At 37.4% G+C, this 6,000-nt stretch overlaps 1 protein-coding gene across 10 annotated transcripts in view; it reads right to left on the reverse strand.

The window, feature by feature from the left end:
* The window catches only part of TUT4 (terminal uridylyl transferase 4), a 134,449-nt gene that overhangs the window by 86,347 nt on the left and 42,102 nt on the right, over window positions 1-6,000 (reverse strand). The window lies entirely within an intron of this gene.

Raw genomic sequence — 6,000 nt, forward strand, 5'->3', positions numbered from 1 at the left:
GAGGCCACTATTCTAAAGGGAACAATTCTGATGACACACAAAAATTATCATAGTACTTTAGTCATACTTTATAATAACCTGTTCGTGAAATAATAAGAAAAAAAACTTAACTAATTCCAAAGTGCCTATTATGTGCCAGGTGCTAAGTTAGGTGCTTCATACACAATTTGTCTTTTTAATACCTCTAATAATCCAATTAGATTACTATTATCTTCATTCTCTACAAAAACTCATACAGCCTATAAATTTCACAAGGATATAATATTAAGTAGGAGATGAACAATTTAAATTCATGTATATCTGATCCCAAAGCCAACTCAACTCATATGATTATAGAATGAAAAATTACCAAAGCATAATAAATACACACTGAATTTTAAAACATTATTTCCAGTGCCTTATACTGCAATTGATGAAATTACAACAATGCTTAAATTTTTTTTTTTTGACGGAAATAACATAAATTTATTGAAACTGGTTTTGGGGAGGGTGGGTGGGTGGCTAGTTGGGGGTCTTCCAAAGAGAATGGGGAGAAGAGCCAGCGCCCGGCCAGGAGGGAGCGGGTGCCAACAATGCTTAAATTTTTATTTCAGATTGATCTTCGGTAGCTTGCAACTCCTGACGGATTCTCTAACTTCATAATATTGATTTTCTTCAAATGGAGAAACCGGCTCCAAATTTAGCAAGAGTCCTACCACAGACTAAAAATAAATACAGCCATCATTTATAAAGTATGTATAACCTTCAACTTTATGATTCCCCATTTTACTGGCAAAGCAACTAAATCTCAAACTTAAATAATTTTGTCCAAAACAATAAGCAAAAAGGAAAATTCAGCTCAATTCTGTCATTTCAATTTGTAGTATAAAAATTCTTTATCCCTTCGCAATAACATGGATGGAACTAGAGAACATTACGCTAAATGAAATAGGTCAGTCAGAGAAAGACAAATATAGTATGATTCCACTGACATGTGGAACTTAAACAAAAACAAATGAGTTAAGGTTAAAAAAAGAGAGGCAAACCAAGAAACCAAATTTATCAAGAGAACAAACTGATGGTTACCAGGAGATAGGTGGGTGAGGGGATGGGTTAAATAGTGATGGGGATCAAGGAGTACACTTGTTGCGATAAGCACCTGGTGATGTACAGAAGTGTTCAATCGCTCTACTGTATACCTGAAACTAATATTATACTGTATATTAACGAACTGGAATTTAAATAAAAACTTAAAAACAAAAAAACTCTTTCAAATCTGTCCTTATTGAGGAATTCATTAAGCCCTTGCAGAGACTCCTACCTCTTAGTTTCTAACCACAACTAATACTTAATTCCCTAAATATTTTCTGAGCTCATAACAAATGTCAAACATTTGTCTAGGAAGGAGGGATATATAGCATAAACAAAACTGTCCTTAACAATTTACTTCTAATATACAGAGACATGTAGTAAAGAAATCCACAGATAAGTAGGAATATGGTGCAGGGGTGTTAACTACTTTTTTAAAAAGGATCATCACTGGAATGCCTGGGTGGCTCACTTGGTTAAGCGGCTGCCTTCAGGTTGTGATCCCAGAGTCCTGGGATAGAGGCCCACATTGGGCTCTCTACTCAGCAGGGAGCCTGCTTCCTCTTCTCTCTCTGCCTACCTGTGATCTGTCTTGTCAAATAAATAAAAATAAAACCTTTACAAAAAAATAAATAAATAAAGACCTTACTGATAAAATAATTGAAAGGAAGTGAAGGATTAAACTATGTGAGTATTTGGGAAGAGATATTCCAAGTAGAAAGAAATGTTAAGCTAAGGCCTTCAGAAAGGAATATGTTAATATGTCTGAGACCCTGCAAAAAGCCTAATATGTGACTGGCACTGAGTGGTAAGGAGGGCCAGATCACAGGGCCCCTTGAAAGGACTCTGGTTTTTATTCCAAGCGTGAGGCAAAGACACTGAAAGTTTTTGAGCAGAAAATTAAGTTTTCATCTATAGTTTAAAAGGATCCTTGCCTTCCTAATTTCTTTAAGAACAGAAGCAGGAAGAACGTATTGCCATTACAAGCATACTGCAATGATCTAGACAAGAGATGATACTGGCTTGGTTCAAGAAGAGTGGTGAAAGTGGCAACGGTCAGGACTGAGGAATTGAAAACATAAATACAGAACACTTAAAGCTATGAATATTGATGAGGTCACTAAGGGAGTCCAGAAAAACTCATCATAAACGTTTTTCAACTGTAAAATATTAGCAGACAAGGACTTGTCTGGATTCTTTTTTGTAAGAAAAGTTTGTTTTAACATAAATGGGGAGTCAAAAGGCTTGTGATGACATCTCTATTGACCTTGGATTAAATCTCGAACACTGGGACACCTGGGTGACTCCATCGTTAAGCATCTGCCTTTAGCTCAAGTCATGATCCCAGGGTTCTGGGTTCAAGCCCCACATTGGACTCTCTGCTCTGCACAGAGGAAGCCTGCTTCTCCCACTCTCACTTTCCCTGCTTGTGTTCCCCTCTCTTACTGTCTCTGTCTCTGTCAAATAAATAAAATCTTTAAAAAACTCTCAAACAGGGGCACCTGGGTGGCTGAGTGGGTTAAGCCGCTGCCTTCGGCTCAGGTCATGATCTCAGGGTCCTGGGATCGAGTCCCACATCGGGCTCTCTGCTCAGCGGGGAGCCTGCTTCCCTCTCTCTCTCTCTGCCTGCCTCTCTGCCTACTTGTGATCTCTCTCCGTCAAATAAATAAATAAATAAAATCTTTTAAAAAAAAAATCTCGAACACTGAAAACTGCTTCTATAACCTTAAAATGAAATAATAAAAATTGCTCTAGTGGTAAAATAATTCAATTCTACAAGTAGTTGATCTTTACCGCTTAATACACACCAGACACTATACGAAGAACTTTTACTTGTATTTATCATACCTAATCCTTAAACAATGAGCTAGGTGTTATTTTTATCAACTCGATTTTAATGAGGAAGAAACTGAGGTTTAAAGAGGTTAAGTAACTTATCTAATGTTACCCAAGCAGTAAGTGGCAAAGGTAGATAAGTCACTCCAAAACCTATACACTTATACTTACCTATATACTAAGGAAACTACTTCTAATTAATAACCAACTACCATGTGCAAGGAACTATATTAAGCACAGTAGCAAATGGAACAAAAATGTTTTCATGACATCATGAAGCTTCTAGTTTCATAGAATAGACACAAGAAAAATGTTTTAAAATTCCTTCATTATATAGTTATATTTTATTTTACTATTAAACACAGACATTAATAAATCTTCTTTAAAGTTTCTGCAAAAGAGGGGCGCCTGGGTGGCTCGGTGGGTTAAAGCCTCTGCCTTTGACTCAAGCCATGATTTCCAAGGTCCTGGGATCAAGCCCCGAATCAGGCTCTCTGCTCAGCATGGAGCCTGCTTCCTCCTCTTAATTGCCTGCCTCTCTGCCTACTTGTGATCTCTGTCAAATAAACAAATAAAATCTTTAAAAAAAAAAGTTTCTGCAGAAGAGCTAGAATAAAGATTGCTGGGCATGGAAATTCCAAGTATTTCCTAGTCAACATTTAACACTAACTATAGGGAAATTTACCCTTCTGACCTAATAGCTTAGATTCTTTCCTTCTCTGGTACAGTTTAAAAATCTACATCTTTACTCATCAATCAGATAATGTATGGGTATACTGTGAACCCAAGAACTGATAAAATCAAAAGCAGGTATTTAAGAATATTCTTAATGAATGTCTAAAGCTGATAAAGAAAAATATTAATTAAGAGTACACTAAATTGAAAGTAAGAGGTTTTAGAGGACATGAGAAACAAAGAAGTGCCAGGAAGAAATGAGATTATAGACATCTATGCTAGTACTGGCACACTCATTTTGTATCATTGCTGCTTAAATTCAAATAAACTCAAACAGCAAATGTTTTTGTTCTATGCTTCTAAGCTTTTCTTTTACCCCCTGCATTCTTTCCTACCACTATCAAACATCTATTTTACCTTAATTTCTTTCTTCTCCCAAGAACTGATCTTTCCTGCTTTACATCCTATCCCATCCAGTCCTACTATTTTTCTTAAAACACATTTTTCACATTTTTTTTCACATGCCATATAATTTACCTAATGCACCAGACTTCCCCAATTCACCTAGTCAACTCCTACAGATACTCCTTCAGACTCAGTTCCAATGTCACCTGCTTATAAAGCATTCTCCAAATTGATGCTTCCATACTCCCATTCAAGTTGGCCACTCTTTTGTCTAAGATTTCAAACAATACTGCTATTATTACTATTATCTCTTATATGGTTTTCTCTCATTAGTAAACCAGAAAACCAGTAACATGTTTTTAAAAATGCCACACGAGGCACCTGGGTGGCTCAGTTGTTAAGCGTCTGCCTTCAGCTCATGTCATGATCCCCAGGTTCTGGGATGAGGCCCTGCACTGGGGTCCTTGCTTGGCGGGAAGCCTGCTTCTCCCTCTCTCACTCCCCCTGCTTATGTTCCCTCTCTCACTGTCTCTGTCAATTAAATAAATAACATCTTTTAATTAATTAATTAATGTTCCACATAGGCCCCAATTCAACTTTTTATCACCAGATCATGGCACATGAAAAGCACTAAATATTTACCTTAACAAAACACACACCCAGAATAACTACTAACTCCAAGACATAGGGAAGAGAAAGTGAGGAAAGAGAGAACTATGTAAAAGAGCAAATTGCATGGGATGCCTGGGTGGCTCAGTGGGTTAGGCCGCTGCCTTCGGCTCAGGTCATGATCCCAGGGTCCTGGGATCGAGTCCCACATCGGGCTCCTTGCTTGGCAGGGAGCCTGTCTCTCTCTTCACCTCTGCCTGCCTCTCTGCCTGCTTGTGTGCTTTCTCTCTCTCTTTCTGACAAATAAATAAATAAAATCTTTAAAAAAAAAAAAAAAGAGCAAATTGCAAAAAGGACTTCCTTCTAACTAGCACCTTGGTAGACTAACTACACAACCTAAATTCTCCTTACATTATGGGCCTCTACCCCTTGATATTCATTTCTATTTTCTTAGGGTGACCACTCTGTTATAAGATCTATTAATAACCCAGGATTGCGTCCTCAATTTAGATATGACCTCATTTTTCTAAACTCTACAAAATTATACCATTTCTTCCTTCCCTTTCTTATTTATCAAGAATCATGACCTATATTACCTTATATACATGCTCACAAATATCCCAAGTATCTATTTGTGAACAGGCTGATCTATGATTCTTTCCTTCAATACCTAGCAAATGTTTTTTATTAAGGCTAGGAATGTGGGGGCGCCTGGATGGCTCAGTGGGTTAAGCCGCTGCCTTCAGCTCAGGTCATGATCTCAGAGTCCTGGGATCGAGTCCCGCATCGGGCTCTCTGCTCAGCAGAGAGCCTGCTTCCCTCTCTCTCTCTGCCTGCCTCTCCATCTACTTGTGATTTCTCTCTGTCAAATAAATAAATAAAATCTTTAAAAAAAAAAAAAAAAGGCTAGGAATGTGTATTTCTAGGTTAAGAATTTAATTAGTATACAGGAAAAAGATACCAATGGCTAAAACAATTCCTAATACATAAGAGATATTCAGTAAATATGGGAGATGGAGAAAAGGAGAAAGCGTACTATATAATATTTGCTCATTTATTTCTGTCATTCCAAATGGACTGTTCACTTCTAATTCACCAACTGCCATTTTCATCAATATATCCCAGTGCCCAGCATAATACTGAGAACATAAGAAGCACTCAGTATCTACTGCTGAGTGAATAAATCGGAGGTCGGCAAACTTCTGTAAAGGGACAAAGTAATATTTTGGTAAATATTTTATGCTTTAGTAAACAGTAACTATTTTATGCTCTGCAAGCTATAATGTTCTCTGGAGTAACTAACTACTCAATTCAACTCTGCCATGGTAGCATGAAAGCAGCCACAAATGGGTAAACAAACAGCATGGCTATATACCAATACAATTTGGCTTACAAAAACAAGGGACT

The sequence above is a fragment of the Mustela nigripes genome, chromosome 14 (genome assembly GCF_022355385.1).
Source record: "Mustela nigripes isolate SB6536 chromosome 14, MUSNIG.SB6536, whole genome shotgun sequence".
Lineage (NCBI taxonomy): Eukaryota > Metazoa > Chordata > Mammalia > Carnivora > Mustelidae > Mustela > Mustela nigripes.